Genomic DNA, 20926 nt, shown 5'->3' with positions numbered 1-20926 from the left:
AAAAGGTGTCTTGTCGTAAGTGCCATTTCAAGAAATTAGAAGCAGTACAAGCTAGAAGACAATGCAAGATGCAACCTACATCACAGTCCCAAGTTAAATGTGTCTTATGGGTAAGTGATCGTTGCATGTATAAGTTGTAAGCTACGCAGATGCAATTCAACATAATCAGAAGTAATACAAACTAGACATCATACGGAAAACACAACCACATATAACAGTTCCAAGTAAGAGCAAGCACCTATGATGGTGGAGTAGGGGAGATGTGCTCATCATGTACACGTATGTTATAGAAACAGGAACACGTGTCATATTCACAAGCATTATGTGTAAAGTAAGCAGATGCAATTCAAGTTAGACGCAACACAAGCTAGACATCATATGCAACATGCAACCACATATAATAGTGCCAAGTTAGAGCAAGCACCTGTGATGGTGGAGTAGGGGAGATGTGCTCATCATCTACACAGCTACATTGACTGTCCAGCCTTGTGTTGTCTTGCAAATCTTGTTGGGAGGATGGTGGAGTAGAATCTATAGAGACCCCCCAGTTTGAGTTGCTCCGAAGGACCACCATCATCCATTGTCGGACTAATTTCTTTCAGCTGTAATGATTTTGCATTGTGAAGTCAAACCGATAAGAAAAAGGAATAAAATTCTCTCTTCAGAACTCATTCATGCATGATACTGATGAACACTACTCAGATGAAAGGCAAACACATGATGCAAGGATGGAATATGTATGAAAAACAGGATGGCATGACATATTCACACCTATGATGTGGTTACTAAGCAGAAGGCATTTCAACAAATTAGAAGCACTGCAAGCTAGACACCATATGAAAGATGCAATCAATATCACTCTGCCAAGTTCAAACTGTATGGAGTTTCAACAAATTAGAAGCAGTCCACGCTAGAAATCATATGCAAGACACAACCAATATCACAGTGGCGACTTAAAGGTGCCTTATCATAAGTGACTGATGCGGGATATGCAAGAACAGTAGTCTGATGTAGTAACAGGAACACATGTCATATTCACAGGCATTATGTGTAAAGTAAGCAGATGCAATTCAACAAAGTTAGAAGCAATACAAGCTAGACATCATACGCAACATGCAACCACATATAATAGTGCCAAGTTAGAGCAAGCACCTGTGATGGTGGAGTAAGGGAGATGTGCTCATCATCTACACAGCTACGTTGACTGTCTAGCCTTGCGTTGTCTTGCGAATCTTGTTGGGAGGATGGTGGAGTAGAATCTGTACAGAACCTCCGTTTCAGTTGCTCGGAAGGACCACCATCATCCAATGCCTTGCCAATTTCCTTCAGCTTTTTTGATTTTGCATTGTGAGGTCATACTGACAAGAAAAAGGAATATAATTCTCTCTTCAGAACTCATTCATGCATGATACTGACGAACACTACTCTGATGAAAGGCAAAGTCATGATACGAGGATGGAATATGTACAAAAAAATGGACGGCTTAACATATTCACACCTATGATGTGGCAACTAAGCAGAAGGCACTTCAACAAATTAGAAGCACTGCAAACTAGACACCATATGGAAGGTCCAATCAATATCACTCAGCCAAGTTAAAATTGTCTTGTCATAGGTGGCGTTCATCAAACTAGAAGCAATACATGCTAGAAATCATATTCAAGACGCAAACCAATATCACACTGCCAACTTAAAGGTGTCCCATCATAAGTGACTGATGCAGGATACACAAGAAGAGTAGTTTCATGTAAGAACATGGTGTGATAGACAGATATAGTATGTACCAAAAATAGGAAAGCATGTCATATTCACACGTATCATGTGTAAGCTAACCAGATGCAGTTTACACTAATTAGGAGCAATACAAGATAGACACCATATGCAACATGCAACCAGATATCACACTGCCAAGTTAGAGCAAGCACCTTGGATGGTGGAGTAGGGGAGAAGAGACTTGGACCTGCAATGCACTATCAGTACAAGGAGAATCGGTGCAGATGCTCCGTTTATGTTGCTGCAGAGGACCACCACCTTCGCCTTCCTTACTCTTTTCCTTCCTCTTTCTTGATTTTGCCTTGTCAAGTCAAACCCACAACAAAAAGGAATAAAAATTGCTCTTCAGAACTCATTGATGCATGATACTGACGAACACTACTTTCATGTAAGGCAGTCGCATGATAGGAGGATGGAATATGTATGAAAGACAGGACGGCGTGACATATTGACATGTATGATGTATACAGTGTAAACTAAGCACAAGGTGCTTGAACTTGTTAGAATCAATGCAAGCTAGAAACCATATGAAAGATGAAACCAATATCACTCGGCCAAATTAAAAGGGTGCCCTAACAAATTTATTTGACCAAATTATAAGCAATACATGGCAATAGGCTAGAAATAATATGCAATATGCAACGAATAAAGGTGACTCATCATAAGTGATTGATGCAGGATACAGAAGAGAGGTAATTTCCTGTAAGAACATGGTTAACACATAGATGTAGTGTGTACCAAAAATTTGGAGGCATGTCACATTCACAAGTATAGTGTGTAAACTAAGCAGATGCAATTTACCCTAATTAGAAGCATTACAAGCTAGACACCATATACAACATGCAACCACATATCACACTGCGAAGTTAGAGCAAGCACCTGTGATGGTGGTGTAGGGGAAGTGCGGTCTTCAAGTATAGAGCTACGTTCAATATCTTCATTTAGGCTTGCTGTTTCTTGAGAATCATGTGGAGAGGATGAAATTGCATTCTTTATAAGAGTAGTGCGTCTTGTATTAACCCACATGCGTGACTGTCTCATCATAAGCGATAGATGCAGGATACACAAGAACAATAGTTTGATGTAAGAAGATGGTGTGATAGGCAGATGTAGTATGTACCAAAAACAGGAAGGCGTGTCATATTCACATGTATAATGTGAAAGCTAAGGAGATGCAATTTAACAAATTAGGAGCAATACAAGCTAGGCATCATATGCAACATGCAACCAGATACCACACTGCCATGTTAGAGCAAGCACCTTGGGTTGTGGAGTAGGGGTGATGAGATTTGGAACTAGCACTATAGTATGAGTAGCAGGAGAATCTGCAGAGATCATCTGTTTTGGTTGCTCCATAGGACCACCATCATTCCGTGCCTTCGTCCTTTCAGATTTTGTCTTGTCAAGTAAACACACAAGAAAAAGGAATGAAATTCTCACTTCCAAATTCGTTGATGCATGATATTGACGAACACAACTTTTATGTATGGCAACCACATTGTAGGAGGATGGAATATGTACAAAAAATGCTAAGCAGAAGGCATTTCAACAATTTGGAAGCAATGCAATCTAGACACCATATGAAAGATCCAACCAAAATCACTCTACCAAGTTAGATGTGTCTCATTATAAGTGTCACTTCAAAAAATTAGAGGCAGTACATGTTTGAAATGATATGCAAGATGCAACCAATATTACACTGTGAATTTGAAGGTGTATTGTCAGATGTGATTGATGAGGGATACACAAGAAAAGTAGTTTGATGTAAGAACATGGTTAATAGAAAGACGTAGTATGTACCAAAAACAGGAAGGCATGTCATATTCACAGGTATAATGTGTTAACTAAGCAGATGCAATTTACCCTAATTAGAAGCATTACAAGGTAGACACCATATGCAACATGCAACCACATATCACACTGCCAAGTAAGGGCAAGCACCTGCGATGGTGGTGTGGGGGAATTGCGGTGATCAACTAGAGAGCTACGTTGACTATCTTCATTTAGCCTTTCTATTTCTTGAGAATCATGTGGGGAGGATGACACTACACTCTTTAAAAAAGTAGGGCGGCTCACAGTAACCCACTGGGGTGACTGTCTCATCATAAGAGATTGACGAGGGATACAAAAGAGCATTAGTTTGATGTACGACCATGGTTAATAGACATATGTAGTATGTATCAAAAATAGGAAGGCATGTCATTATCAAAGGTATAATGTGTAAAGTAAGCAGATGAAATTTAACCAAATTGGAAGCAATACAATCTAGACACCATATGCAACATGCAACCACATTTGACAGCGCGAAGTTAAAGCAAGCACCTGGGATGGTTGTGTGTGGAAATTGAGATCATCAACTGCAGAGCTACGTTTACTGTCTCCAACTGCTGACACTTCACCCTTTAGAGCGCTAGAACACTTAGTGCTTATCTTCGAATTACACTGGAGCGACTTCTGTCTTTTCTTTTCTGCATTTATCAACACGGCGTTAGAGTCTGAAATACCCATGCATAAAAAAACAATAGTGTGAGTATGGGTGAAGTGTGCACACAATTAGTACAGTGTAAAGGTAGCAGATAGCAGGTCGGTGAGAAATAAATGACGGGAGACATATGATAGCTCTACAACATGCATGGCACACTAAATTACTACAAGATTCTATGAAAATAACAGTCGACTAAAAACAAATAGGCCAGTCCATTTTTTCTGCACCGTCCGATGTACAAAGAACGGGTAGATCGCCTTCATCTACCTCCAGCCAGTCAGTGTTGACGATCTTCCTCGAAATGCCAACGACCACCAACCCAGTATTCCTTCCCTTCCTGCGCCCTCCCCTCGACCTCACCGCACCGCCGTGCTTGGCACCGCCCCCGGCCATCCATTCAAGCCCCGCCGACCTCCAGATCAGGCGCAAGAAGCTCCTGTGCCCCACACCCCTATGATAGACACCGATGCGCCGCTTCCCCGGGGAACATGCGGACTAGGTGCTCCGTGCGCCTAAGAGGGCGCTGCTTCTTTTAATTGTAGTTCGACTGACCCTGAATTGAAACCTAGGCGGGCTACTTACCTCTAGCAAAGGTGAAATAGTAAAGGGAGGAAACCTTGTGCATTTAGTATCATGAAGAAGATGCAGTAAGAAGCACTCAACTAGTTTCTTTCGTGGGATGAATACAGTGTGAGCAGAGACGTAAGATTTGCATGAATAAGGGAAGAGGAGTACCTCTTTCTGCTGGCAGTGCTGTGTCCTCCTTCTGTTTTTCCAACGATCTTCTTGTGGTTCGCTGGAAATGAGAAGTTGTGGAGGATGGTGGAGCCTTGGACGAACCCATGGCCAATTTGTTGAGTGTGGTGTGCTGGCCGTCTGTCGGCGGCGGGGAACCAGATCCTAGGCGACAAACGTCGGCGTAGCAGGAACAACTCTGGTGCGGTGGACGGTTGCGATAGTGGAGCGGCAGCAGTGACGCACAGGATGGCATGGTCGGAGTGGTTCTGGTACGACGCACGTCAGTGTCGGTGTCGTGGAGGCAGCTCTGCCTCGGCTTCAGCTTCTAAGTCCTTGAGGGCGTTGCGGTTGCGGTTGCATTGGACGACGATGTCGGGGTACCGGCTCCGGCATGATGGAGGAGGGCGGCGGTGGATTGTCCGCTATGGGTGGAGGACGAAGGAGGCTGGGGTTTCACGGCTGGTGGAGAGGGCATTTTGGCGCCCACGGTGTATGAATGGGGAAACGGAGGGAGGCGGGGAACTAAGGGGGAACAATGTTTCGGTTTGAGACGCGCTTGTTTGAAATTTGGGGAAAGTTACAAACTTTGCCCCCATCTAAAATTTTGGACATTTTGTGAGTTGGGGGTAGGACAGTAATCTCAGGTGTCCCAAATGTGGGCGGGATAGATTTCGGCCGTGCGCATGGGTGTTTAGGCACCCATGGCGTATGAATGCTTCTCGGAGGCGGTTGAGACTGGCGTCTTGGTGAAGTTACAAACCTACCCTGGTTTAGACCTTTGGTCATCGGGCCGATAGGCTACACGGGCCAAAGTCAGGATAGTAATTTCCTACCACCAAACATTAGTCTCGCGCGGTTTCAGGTGACCACATGCCTATTTGGCGCTTCGTTCAATATTTGGGAGCAGAAGCATTAACGTTTTCGGTTCTCTTGAATTGAACTTTCAGGATTTGTCAAACTTCACAAATCTTTACTCTTGAAAATCCTAAAGCTACGATTATTTTGGAATGGAGGGGGTACATTTGAATATACATTGTACATGAGTATATATTAAAAAATATGCAACTTACCTCAGTTCATGCATGGTTCCAGATATAATATCCTTGGTTGCAAAAAAAGTTAGATATGCATACGAATATATATAGCATGTTCAAACTCACAACAAAGATTGATGCCCCCTTTTACATCTGATATACAAATGCCATTATCTCGGGTTCAAATAGATGAATGCACTTCCTATGAATTCGAATCTTCGAAACCCCCTATATGTTGAATTCGACATGTATTTTATTTCATAGCTAGCAATTTGGAATGTATCCATGCCAGTGAAAAATGTATAAAGTGCTTCACACTAACAACATTGAATGCACTAATTAATGTTTATATATGAATTGCAAAAGCATCCATTGCCTGTATTTCAAACTACTCTCACTCTATGGATCGATAATATGAAATAAACACATGCACATGCTAGAATTCAATGGAGTATGGGTGTCTGATAGACCGATTTTCGTCCATACACAATTTGCAAAATTCATGATCTCATCCAAATATAATAATGCCATTTATATTTTAATTTAATGCATAGAACCGCCTTTTACATGTAGATGCACTATGCCTCGGCCCGTTCTCACAAACGCGTTATATCTCTCTCTATCTAACGCATAAGTGCACACACTTTATATGCATCGGCATTTCTCTTTGACACATGCTCACACTCTCTCTCAGGGTGTCGGGTGTCTCACGCACATGCTCTCTCTATTTCTCTCTCTCTCTCTCTCTCTATCTTTCTGACTACTATTTACCACTCTTTTCACTAATCTCAGTTGGAAAACACTATTTCACTCACATGCATATATACACACGCACGGTCTCTACTAGCCATCTATACACACATATATGTGCCTATGTGTCTCCCGCACACACATTATCTTTAGGCCTCTCTCGCACACATTGCCCCCCCAGACACACCTCTCTCTTAGTAGTTGGCAGATATGATTTCATCATATCATTCGGTAGGATATCCCAGACTATTAGGCTGGATGGTAATACGAGGCAAAGTTTTACCCTAGTTCGGACCCTTGCAGTTGAGGAAAGAGCCTACTCCTGGTACTGTATATTAGTGATAGGGGTGTGTACAAAGTACACGTGAATACCAGACATTGTGTGTGTGTATACTATCGACGAACTCGCCCCCAAGCTTCTATAACATACTGGGGGCCTAGGGTTACAAATCATATATAGTCGGCTTATCACCAGCGGGGATAGGGTCCTCCGCGACTATGGTAGCTTTGTGTTGTACACCGAGTCCTCCACATGGGTCTTCGTATAACGCGTCTTGGTCCAACCTATATGTGGCACATGATGGAACCGACCCATGAGTCTTCATGTTGACCCACCACAACTAGAAATGATGTGCCCACCACACCACACACGCAATCGGCTACTAAGAAAATAAGCATATACAATAGTACAACGGTATCTAGCTCATGATACGTCTCCATATTTTGTTAATGACACTGACGGACTTTGCATTTGATGCGTGCTATGTATTTTGTTGATGACACTTACGGTCATTGTATTTGAAGCGAAAGCACGATATGGTCACTAGACTTCAGAATAAGATCATCACGGTCACCACATATATTTTGTCGTGCTAACCAACATGTGGTTGGATGGTCAGGAGGATAGTGGTTTCTCGAGCCCACCAAGGTTAAAGTCCCGGTGCTCGCATTTATCTTGTGTTAATTTCAGTATTTTCCGGTGATGTGCGTTCAGTGGGAGGAGACATTCCACTCGACTACGAGGCACCTCTGGTGACTTTGTAAAATCTCAAGATCATATATGCTGGCCCAATCTCTCAAAGGTGCTCATAGGGGTAGGGTCCACGTGTGTGCGCTTATAGCGGTGAGTGCTTGCGCGTATTTAGAGCCCTTGCGTCTGTACCGTGTTAAACAAATACATGTCATGATTATACGGTCACTGGCTCACCCGTACAACTCCGTATTTTGTTGATGACACAATCAATTGACCAGTCAAACGTTCCACGTAGTGCAACTAGTGTTGCACCATAGGGGCCCACCTGTCAGCCCGTATATGAAATAAAAAAATGGTAGTTTGAGTCTATACTGTGTTAATAAAATAGGAGTACATTTTAGGGCGATCATACGGTCACTGGCTCACCATACAGCTCTGTAATTTGTTGATAACACAATCAATTGACCAGTCAAACAGTCCACATTCAGCAGCACACATTACCATAGGGCCCACCCCTTAGCGCGTATATGAAGGACAGAAATGGTAATAAATTAGTGGTTGGTGGGTATTCGAAGTCGTGAGACCTCTGGTTGGCCGTCGCCGGCAGTGGGGGGCGTTGATTGGGCGGTGGGGTGGGGATCGCCAGAGAAAAATCTCGGCGCAGGGGGGGGGGCTAGAGGGATTGCCGGTGCGGCAGCGGACCGGCGGTGGGGAGTGGTTTCGGGGAGGGAGGGGCGGCGTGGTGGTGCGGGCCGGCTGCGGGCGGCGGGGCCTGGCGGTTCGGCCGGTGGTGGCTGGCGGCTCAGGGGGGTGGAGTTTGATGATAAACTGGAGGCCCTTGATTTCGTATCCAACGGCTGGAAAATCTAATGACTAGAGATGAAAAAGTCAGTCGACTGACATGTAGCCTCATCCCGCACGTACACATGCACGCACGCATGCAGGCGTGCAACACTGACACGTACACATAACATACACACGCACGCATGCAGGCGTGCAACACTGACACGTACACATGCACTCACGAACACACGCACGCATGCAGCCATGCATGCAACACTAAAACGTACCCTTGCATGCACGCAACACTCGCACGCCTGTATGCACACAACACACGGCGCAAGACACATGCTCAACCTATACGTGCATGCACCCTTTGTTAAGGACATGGATTGTTACGGGTATTAATCAATCTTATCTATGATAAGCAGAACATTGATGTTTGCAGCGGTCTTTATGAATCACAACGTATTAAATGGGCTATCAACATAGTAGGCTTATCTACATGAAAAAGATGACGTCACACTCAATGAACAATCATCGGTTTATGAAATGCCCAATTCTGACTGCCCTGGCCCACCAAAGGTTCCTCTGTTGTGCGTTGCACTACAAAAAAATACACTTCCGTGATGATACGTGTTTGTCACAGTAGGTCGCATTTTCTGTCATGCATGTACATCCATGACAAATTTATGACAGAATCAAGATAGTCATACCTGTGGTGTCGTAGAAGTGTTCCACGACATTACCAAAATTATCATCATGGAAGTGTCCACTTCCATGACGATAAATCGCGCGTCAGAGAAGTGCTTTCATCAAGGGTGACCGACACGTGGCATCCACCATAACGGAACACCGTTAAGCTATCGGGTCGGGTTTTGGATCCGATAACCCATCAACAGCCCCGACCAATGGGGATTTTCGATGTGTAAAATCATCATTGGCTAGAGGAAACACATGTCGGCTCATTGCTCGGACAGATGCCATCCACTCATTGGACAGAAGGCGCCTATGATATGTCGACGCGTGGCACAGCCCAACAGAGGCCCATTCCTGTGAAAAGGCCGTCCTGTTTGACTTGGTCAAAAGGTGGCGGGCCGGCCCATGGAAAGCCTGTTAACATCCGGTTCGCATATAGCCCATTTACAACCCGCTAACCCAAGGCCCGTTAAGCCCTATTCGAATTAGGCCCAGTAGCATCATCTGGGCCATCCAATATGATTCCAGCCTGTTTTCACTTCTGGCCCATGTATGGCCCATGACGTCTTTCAGCCCATATTAGGCCCTATGTAACTCTTGGCCTATTAACGGCCCGTGGTGAAACTGGCTCGTAATGAACAGTGTATCACTTTACACCCATTAAGGGCCCGTGGTGAAACTGGCCCGTAAAGAACAGTGTATCACTTTATACCCATTACGTTATTCCGGTGGGCCATTTCCAGCCCATGTTATCTTTCGGCCTTCTCAGAGCCCATTTATTCTTGGGCTCATTTCTAGCATTCGTTTACTTACGGCCCGTTACTGTCATTTTCTGCTTGCGGGACAAATTCAGCCCAAAGTTATAGTCGGCCCATTTGTGGTCCGTTAATACATTGCGCCGTTTTCATAGCGTCATCAAATACGGCCTATTAACGATGGACAGTTATGGTCGGCCCATGAACAGACGATGGCCTAAATGCGGTCTGTTTGGCCCATGTTTGGCCAATCGATCATACGGCCCGTATAAGGCCCATTGATGATACGGCCCATAGAAGGCCCATTGTTTCTACGGCCCATAGAAGGCCCACTGTTTCTACGGCCCGTAGAAGGCCCACTGCTTCTACGGCCCGTAGAAGGCCCACTGCTTATACGGCCCGTAGAAGGCCCACTATTTCTACGGCCCGTAGGAGGCCCAGTGTCACTACAGTAAATATTAGCCCATGGTTAGTGTGGCCTACTTTTAAAAAATAGGTTATTGCAGCCACTAGCAAACCGCGGAAAAAGAACTGCAATGACTACAAGCAAACAAATAAACAAGACAACAAGGAAATAAACAAGCAAGCAACTAACGCTAGGCTATCACGTCTATTACACATATTACATCCACTGGGCATCAAAGTTCGCCACCAGTGCGGATATAGGGAACAAAGAAACATATCATATACACTGGTTGTCAAAGTTGGTGACTAGCGCAAATAAACGCCGCAACAAAACAAATCCAGAACTGAAACCACGTCAGAAGATCTCAAGAAACAATATCCTGGGTACCCATAATGCTGGCAAGATGCTTAGCAAGCTTATTAACTTTCTCTTGTTTGGCGCTTAAATCCTCCAGCGCTTGCTGTTGCACCAGAAAATATGCATCTGAATTCTGCAGGGACTCCTCCTCCCCTTTATATAACCCGGACAATATTTTAGACAAACAGTGTGAGTGTCCGGACCCTTGCTCGAGCTCCACGAAAAATATATCCGGATCCTCTTAGAATCCGGGGTCAGGGGACCGGTTGTGGTCTTCTGGCTGCGGTGCGAGGCTGTGGATCTCCCTGGTGGCTTTCCGCCATTCCTGTTATAAATGACGCATTAATATTTATGAAAAAGGATTCGCGAGTTGATGGAGTAGAGTAGTGGGACAAAAACTCACCCAACTGAGAGGGTTGTACATGGAAAATCCGTCCCTGGGCTTAATGTGGATGAACTCCTCCTCCTCCCCTTTATATAACCCGGACAATATTTTAGCCAAGCAGTGTGAGTGTCCGGACCCTTCCGACCATAGCGGGTGGCATCGTCTTCTCCGTTGAAGTGCCACATGGGGTGTCCTCGGTATTGGAGTGGTTGAACCCCTCACATTATGGATATTTCCATAACCTCGACTATTGACAATCCGGATTGAGTAGGCGTCTTTATCTTGCTCATCAGCTGATGAACTTCCATACTATCTTCCTCCCTGGGGCTCCGAGGGCGCCAGCTGAGGCGCTTCTTCAATGGAGTATTTGAATATTCAGGAAGACCCCTCCGGATTGGGTTAGGAAGGGAGATGTCTTCAACATAAAACCATTCAGAAGGCCATTCTTCGGATGCCTTCTTCGGCGTGCCGGATAGGTATCCGGTCCCGGTAATGCGCAATATCTCGGCTCCGCCTACTTGGAATATTGATCCCTCCTGGTTACGAGGGACGAGGCAAAACAGATTCTTTCATAACTCGAAATGGGCCTCGCAACCTAGAAATAGCTCGCAAAGGGCAACATAACCCATAATATGCAGGATGGAGGCAGGTGTGAAGTTGTGCAGTTGGAGGCCGTAGTACTCCACACTACAAAAAAAATACACTTCTGTGATGATACGTGTTTGTCACAGTAGGTCGCGTTTTCTGTCATGCATGTACATCCATGACGATTTTATGACAGAATCAAGATAGTCATACCTGTGCTGTCGTAGAAGTGTTCCATTACATTACCAAAATTATCATCACAGAAGTGTCCACTTCCATGACGGTAAATCGCGCGTCATAGAAGTGCTTTTGTCAAGGGTGACCGACACATGGCATCCACCATAACGGGACGCCGTTAACCGCCGTTAACCTATCAGGTCCGGTTTTGGATTCGATAACCCGCTAACAGCTACGACCAATGTCGATTTTCCACGTGTAAAATTCTCATTGGCTGACGGATCCACACGTTAGCTCCGCATTGTAACAGGTGTCACTCATCCAACGGTCGAGATGGGCCTATGATATGTTGACACGTGGATGGGCCCAAAAGTGGCCCATAAAGTTTAAATGGGCCGGCCCAACTGAAGGCCCATAAGATTTAGCAGACCATAATGGGCCGGCCCAGCTAAAGGCCCACAAGATTTTGTAGACCATAATGGGCCGGCCCAGCTAAAGGCCCACAAGATTTAGCGGACCATAATGGGCCGGCCCAGCAAAAGGCCCACAAGATTTTGCGGACCATAATGGGCCGACCCAGCTAAAGGCCCACAAGATTTAGCAGACCACAATGGGCCGGCCCAGCTAAAGGCCCACAAGATTTTGCAGAACATAATGGGCCGGCCCAGCTAAAGGCCCAACATTCTCTGTCTAATCGGCCCGTCAACGACATGTCCTAAACTTGTCATCATCGCGGCCCATGGTCAGTTCTGGCCCGTTAACAGTCCGCTAAGTAATTGGTCCGAATTACGGCCTGGTGTATTTCCTGCATGTTAAAGGTCCTACTTCATTTGGGCCCATTTACATGCCATCAAAAATTTCGGCCCATAAACGACCATGAAGGATTTGGGTCATATTCGGCCATGTCTGACATTCAGCCTGTTAGAGGCCCACTATAGATTTGGGCCACTTTCGGCCTGTTGTCATTTTCGGCCTGTTAACGCCGGACGAAAACCATGAGCCATATGTGGCCCAACGTCATATCGGGCCCATTAACGGCCGATATAAAAATGACGATAATCTAGCCCGACCAAAGTTCCGGCTTGTTAAAGGCCCGTGTATTAGGTCAGCGCATTTACGGCCCATCCGAATTTTGGCCTGTCAAAGATCCACATCGTAAATGGACCACCATTTCGGCCTACTAATACCAGTGGGTTATTTGGCACAATCAGGGCCCAATCTCACTTTTGGTCTATTAAAGACCCATGTTTTTATGAGCTCGAGATATTTACACCTATAAACTGCCTATTTTTACTAAGGGCCCAAATTATGTTTAAGCCTGTTAAAGGCCCACTATGGGCATAGGCCTGCCAGAAAAATATGAAAGCTTATGCTGATTTAGGCCCAGATATTTTTAGTGGGCTACATGCCAATTTCGGCCCGTAATCATTTTTAGCCGAATTGGAATGGGCCCGACAAATGTTCGCATGTTGGGCTCCTACGAAGCTTTCGGCCGAATACATTACTAAGATAAACCTACACTATACAAAAATAGCATCGTAATTACTGCAGCCTATGGCAACATCATAAATGCTGTATCACAACAAAATAAATTCCAACCATACAAAAAAAGGCCTGTTGGCATAAAGTTTACAGTCCTTCCAGATAAAAGCACCATCAGATGTATAGAAGCACAGATCATTTGACCTGAGTGCTAATGTTTCAGGCTTTTTTCCGCCATTGCTCTTGAACAAGGAAGCGAATGTCCGATAGTCTGGTTTCAAAATCATTCATATCTTGATGACATTTGTCAACCACTATTCTTGTTTCCGAAACGACATCCATTAGGGACTGGACTTGTGTCTGGAGCACAGATATATCACTCTGTCTAGCAGGAAGATTTGTTCAGTAGGTGATTTGGACGAGGTTACCTTGACAACCAACCCAGAATTACGTAGGAAGGTCCTTTTTGCACTGTTAGTGGAGAGATATTGACGCACTGCAGCAAGAGGTGACATTGTGCGTGTGGTAGCCTCGTCACCTTCAGGTGGTTGTGGCTGTTCAATCATTTGTTCCATAGCTTCTTGAAAGTTTGAACTTGTAGATTAGTGTACCAGATAAGTTACTAATGAGACAAAAACAAACAAAGTAGGTTAAACGTTTATACATAACTTATTTTGGTGAACTACTGTAATACATTAGCATGTATTGTAGTGCCAACTACATAATAAAATCACTTCCGGAACATATGCCCATGTAGCATGCCTACTGTATTGTCTATTTCCTCACATTCGTTAACATCTAAGGATAAAGCGACATGGTTTAAAGTAGCATGAACATAGTATGACATCATTCATATCATGGGCAAAAAATATAAAACAAACAGGCTATTTTATCATTGTGTGTGCACGTGAACATAATAACTAGATTACAGATCAAGACCAAAAGAATATCCTTCATCTCTTTTAAACCATGTAAGGTGAAATGATACGTTAAGACAACTGTGTATAAAAGTGAACAGAGTAACTGACATTGGCTGCAAATCAAGTAGTTAAATGAACACATCACATTACCAATCAGTTCAAAGGCAGGAGGAGTAAGGACTTACAACATCGGCTTGAACTGGTGTGCTCATGCCCTTCATCTTGCTAGTGTGGCAATCCTTGAAGATTTGGACTACATTCGGTTCAGGTTCTTTTTGGTCCGCACGGGCTTTCCTCTGTATTTAGAACAAGTCAATATAGATGCGATAATATGGCGCAAAAAGAAGAAGGAAGTAGCAGCTATTTACAAGAGCCTTGCAGTGTGCAATATAGCTACGAGATCCTGTTGTCTGTTGGAATTTCACTTTAGAACAGTTGGTTTTGTTCTTCAATTAGTTAGCCTAGAAGAAGATACACTTGTAAGGCACATACATAAATACAAGTTCAATATGTGGTCTGATCAAATATATATAGCCTACCTGATACTTTGGATCAGACCAGTGTTTAACGAGGGCTGTCCAGTCTTCATCTGTAATATATTCCACTAGATATGTTTGGGCGATTTCATTGTCAGCCTTGCCTTCAAAGTGAGATTTTCTAAGGTGGTACCGATACTGTCGCAGAGCAGTCTGAAAAACATGAGTGCATGCTTGTTTAGTTGCATCATCTTTTGGATCCAACTTGAACCTCATCTGTTGAAAAAAGAATGTGAGTCTTATTAGGAGGAAGCTAGAAAGTATGGGACAGAGCAAGACAATATTACTAATTGCGATGAATAACATTACTTACGGATAAATGGTCAAGGAAGGTGTTAAACTAGGTATTGTCTTTCTCATTCCTGTACTGGATCCACGTTGGGAGGATACGTGCATGACAGCTAACGACAATGGCTGCCTCTGATACTAACTTGGCTGACTCTGTAGCATCACATGGCCTTTTTAAACCTGCCTCAAAATGGATCTCCATTCTTCCTCCTTTAGATTTTGTTAATCTGTCAAGCATTATCCCTGATGTCTGTTTCCGCTTGCGCCGTGGTGCTAGTTCAACAACGAATATGGAAAGTGTTACTGTACATCAAACTGTGAGAGTACATATAAAGGAGCATGCAACTGCAACTTGACTCGGTCAGGTACCGTCTTGGTGTTAATGCTCATGAGGTTCATCTGATCTTGCCAAGTCCTGTTGTGTCAGCAGTGCTTTGGAAGTAGTGTTAGGTGTGAAGGTATCTTGGGAACTGGCCAGTTCAGGAGCAAATGAACGAGTAACTCATTGAGATGCTGGTACAGTTGAAGCGGATGCTGCAGCTGGTGGAGCAGGTGATATTGTGTTTGTAGATTTAGCCGGTGGACTTGGACCTTCTACTGCACTATAAGTACCAGCAGAATCTCGACGGCAGATCCTTTTCCGTTTCACCCAACGAGTAACAACACTCCCTACTATATTATTTTCCTTGCTCTTTTTTGACTTTGCCATGTCAAGCTGTACCCACAACACAAAACAATAAAATTGCTCTTCAGAACTCATTGATGCATGATACAGAAAAGCAATACTTTGATGTAAGACAACCGTATGAGGATGGAATATGTAAGAAAAATAGGACGGCATGACATATTCACAACTACGATTTGCAAACTGAGCAGAAGGATTTTCAAGAAAATAGAAGTAATGCAAGCTAGACACCATATGAAAGATGCAACCAATATTACTCTGCCAAGTTAAAAGTGTCTTGTCATAAGTGGCAATTCGAAAAATTAGAAGCAGTACAACATGGAAATCAATGCAAGATGCAACCACTATCAAACTGCCATGTTAAAAGGGTACAATCATGAGTGACTGATGCGGGATACACAACATCAATACTTTGATGTAAGAACATGGTATGATAGATAGATGTGGTGTATTCTAGACACAGAAAGCCATGTCATATGCACATGTATAACATATAAACTCAGCAGGTGCAATTTAATCAAAATAGAAGAAATACAGGCTAGACAACATATGCAACATGAAACCAATTATCACACTGTCAACTTAGAGCAAGCACCTACGATGGTGGAGTACAGGAGATGAACTCATCATGTAGACTTAGGACTTCAACTTCATTAGCGGTAGCAGTGGAAAATCTAGAGAGTCTCTATTTGCATCGGTCCGAAGGACCACCAACATCCCCTAACTTACTCTTTTCCTTCCTATTTTCTGATATTGCCTTATGAAGTCAAAACCACAAGAAGATGAATAAAATTAGCTCTGCATAACCGGTTGATGCATGATACAGACGAACACTACTTTGATGTAAGGCAAGCACATAATAGGAGGATGGAATATATACAAAAAAAGACAGTGTTTCATATTCACACGTACGATAGGAGGATGGAATATGTATGAAAAAACAGTAAGCGGAAGGCATTTCAACAAAATTAGAAGAAATGAAAGCTAGGCACCATATGAACATGCAACCAATATCACTCTATCAGGTAAAAAGTGTCTCGTCGTAAGTGCCATTTCAAGAAATTAGAAGCAGTACAAGCTAGAAGACAATGCAAGATGCAACCTACATCACAGTCCCAAGTTAAATGTGTCTTATGGGTAAGTGATCTTTGCATGTATAAGTTGTAAGCTACGCAGATGCAATTCAACATAATCAGAAGCAATACAAACTAGACATCATACGGAAAACACAACCACATATAACAGTTCCAAGTAAGAGCAAGCACCTATGATGGTGGAGTAGGGGAGACGTGCTCATCATGTACACGTATGTTATAGAAACAGGAACATGTGTCATATTCACAAGCATTATGTGTAAAGTAAGCAGATGCAATTCAAGTTAGACGCAACACAGGCTAGACATCATATGCAACATGCAACCACATATAATAGTGCCAAGTTAGAGCAAGCACCTGTGATGGTGGAGTAGGGGAGATGTGCTCATCATCTACACAGCTACATTGACTGTCCAGCCTTGTGTTGTCTTGCAAATCTTGTTGGGAGGATGGTGGAGTAGAATCTGTAGAGACCCCCAGTTTGAGTTGCTCCGAAGGACCACCATCATCCATTGTCGGACTAATTTCTTTCAGCTGTAATGATTTTGCATTGTGAAGTCAAACCGATAGAAAAAGGAATAAAAGTCGCTCTTCAGAACTCATTCATGCATGATACTGATGAACACTACTCAGATGAAAGGCAAACACATGATGCAAGGATGGAATATGTATGAAAAATAGGATGGCATGACATATTCACACCTATGATGTGGTTACTAAGCAGAAGGCATTTCAACAAATTAGAAGCACTGCAAGCTAGACACCATATGAAAGATGCAATCAATATCACTCTACCAAGTTCAAACTGTATGGAGTTTCAACAAATTAGAAGCAGTCCATGCTAGAAATCATATGCAAGACACAACCAATATCACAGTGGCGACTTAAAGGTGCCTTATCATAAGTGACTGATGCGGGATATGCAAGAACAGTAGTCTGATGTAGTAACAGGAACACATGTCATATTCACAGGCATTATGTGTAAAGTAAGCAGATGCAATTCAACAAAGTTAGAAGCAATACAAGCTAGACATCATACGCAACATGCAACCACATATAATAGTGCCAAGTTAGAGCAAGCACCTGTGATGGTGGAGTAAGGGAGATGTGCTCATCATCTACACAGCTACGTTGACTGTCTAGCCTTGCGTTGTCTTGCGAATCTTGTTGGGAGGATGGTGGAGTAGAATCTGTACAGAACCTCCATTTCAGTTGCTCGGAAGGACCACCATCATCCAATGCCTTGCCAATTTCCTTCAGCTTTTTTGATTTTGCATTGTGAGGTCATACCGACAAGAAAAAGGAATATAATTCTCTCTTCAGAACTCATTCATGCATGATACTGACGAACACTACTCTGATGAAAGGCAAAGTCATGATACGAGGATGGAATATGTACAAAAAAATGGACGGCTTGACATATTCACACCTATGATGTGGCAACTAAGCAGAAGGCACTTCAACAAATTAGAAGCACTGCAAACTAGACACCATATGGAAGGTCCAATCAATATCACTCAGCCAAGTTAAAACTGTCTCGTCATAGGTGGCGTTCATCAAACTAGAAGCAATACATGCTAGAAATCATATTCAAGACGCAAACCAATATCACACTACCAACTTAAAGGTGTCCCATCATAAGTGACTGATGCAGGATACACAAGAAGAGTAGTTTCATGTAAGAACATGGTGTGATAGACAGATATAGTATGTACCAAAAACAGGAAAGCATGTCATATTCACACGTATCATGTGTAAGCTAAGCAGATGCAGTTTACACTAATTAGGAGCAATACAAGCTAGACACCATATGCAACATGCAACCAGATATCACACTGCCAAGTTAGAGCAAGCACCTTGGATGGTGGAGTAGGGGAGCAGAGACTTGGACCTGTAATGCACTATCAGTACAAGGAGAATCGGTGTAGATGCTCCGTTTATGTTGCTGCAGAGGACCACCACCATCCCTTCCTTACTCTTTTCCTTCCTCTTTCTTGATTTTGCCTTGTCAAGTCAAACCCACAACAAAAAGGAATAAAATTTGCTCTTCAGAACTCATTGATGCATGATACTGACGAACACTACTTTCATGTAAGGCATCCGCATGATAGGAGGATGGAATATGTATGAAAAACAGGACGGCGTGACATATTGACATGTATGATGTATACAGTGTAAACTAAGCACAAGGTGCTTGAACTTGTTAGAATCAATGCAAGCTAGAAACCATATGAAAGATGAAACCAATATCACTCGACCAAATTAAAAGGGTGCCCTAACAAATTTATTTGACCAAATTATAAGCAATACATGGCAACAGGCTAGAAATAATATGCAATATGCAACGAATAAAGGTGACTCATCGTAAGTGATTGATGCAGGATACAGAAGAGAGGTAATTTCCTGTAAGAACATGGTTAACACATAGATGTAGTGTGTACCAAAAATTTGGAGGCATGTCATATTCACAAGTATAGTGTGTAAACTAAGAAGATGCAATTTACCCTAATTAGAAGCATTACAAGCTAGACACCATATACAACATGCAACCACATATCACACTGCAAAGTTAGAGCAAGCACCTGTGATGGTGGTGTAGGGGAAGTGCGGTCTTCAAGTACAGAGCTACGTTCAATATCTTCATTTAGGCTTGCTGTTTCTTGATAATCATGTGGAGAGGATGACATTGCATTCTTTATAAGAGTAGTGCGTCTTGTATTAACCCACGTGCGTGACTGTCTCATCATAAGCGATAGATGCAGGATACACAAGAACAATAGTTTGATGTAAGAACATGGTGTGATAGGCAGATGTAGTATGTACCAAAAACAGGAAGGTGTGTCATATTCACATGTATAATGTGAAAGCTAAGGAGATGCAATTTAACAAATTAGGAGCAATACAAGCTAGGCATCATATGCAACATGCAACCAGATACCACACTGCCATGTTAGAGCAAGCACCTTGGGTTGTGGAGTAGGGGAGATGAGATTTGGAACTAGCACTATAGTACGAGTAGCAGGAGAATCTGCAGAGATCATCTGTTTTGGCTGCTCCAGAGGACCACCATCATTCCGTGCCTTCGTCCTTTCAGATTTTGTCTTGTCAAGTAAACACACAAGAAAAAGGAATGAAATTCTCACTTCCAAATTCGTTGATGCATGATATTGACGAACACAACTTTTATGTATGGCAACCACATTGTAGGAGGATGGAATATGTACAAAAAATGCTAAGCAGAAGGCATTTCAACAATTTGGAAGCAATGCAATCTAGACACCATATGAAAGATCCAACCAAAATCACTCTACCAAGTTAGATGTGTCTCATTATAAGTGTCACTTCAAAAAATTAGAGGCAGTACATGTTTGAAATGATATGCAAGATGCAACCAATATTACACTGTCAACTTGAAGGTGTATTGTCAGAAGTGATTGATGAGGGATACACAAGAAAAGTAGTTTGATGTAAGAACATGGTTAATAGAAAGACGTAGTATGTACCAAAAACAGGAAGGCATGTCGTATTCACAGGTATAATGTGTTAACTAAGCAGATGCAATTTACCCTAATTAGAAGCATTACAAGGTAGACACCATATGCAACATGCAACCACATATCACACTGCCAAGTAAGGGCAAGCACCTGCGATGGTGGTGTGGGGGAATTGCGGTGATCAACTAGAGAGCTACGTTGACTATCTTCATTTAGCCTTGCTATTTCTTGAGAATCATGTGGGGAGGATGACACTACACTCTTTAAACGAGTAGGGCGTCTCATAGTAACCCACTGGGGTGACTGTCTCATCATAAGAGATTGATGGGGGATACAAAAGAGCATTAGTTTGATGTACGACCATGGTTAATAGACATATGTAGTATGTATCAAAAATAGGAAGCCATGTCATTATCAAAGGTATAATGTGTAAAGTAAGCAGATGCAATTTAACCAAATTTGAAGCAATACAAGCTAGACACCATATGCAACATGCAACCACATTTGACAGCGCGAAGTTAAAGCAAGCA

This window comes from Triticum aestivum, chromosome 4B (genome assembly GCF_018294505.1).
Source record: "Triticum aestivum cultivar Chinese Spring chromosome 4B, IWGSC CS RefSeq v2.1, whole genome shotgun sequence".
NCBI classification, from domain to species: Eukaryota; Viridiplantae; Streptophyta; class Magnoliopsida; order Poales; family Poaceae; genus Triticum; species Triticum aestivum.
This window is presented reverse-complemented; position numbering follows the sequence as displayed.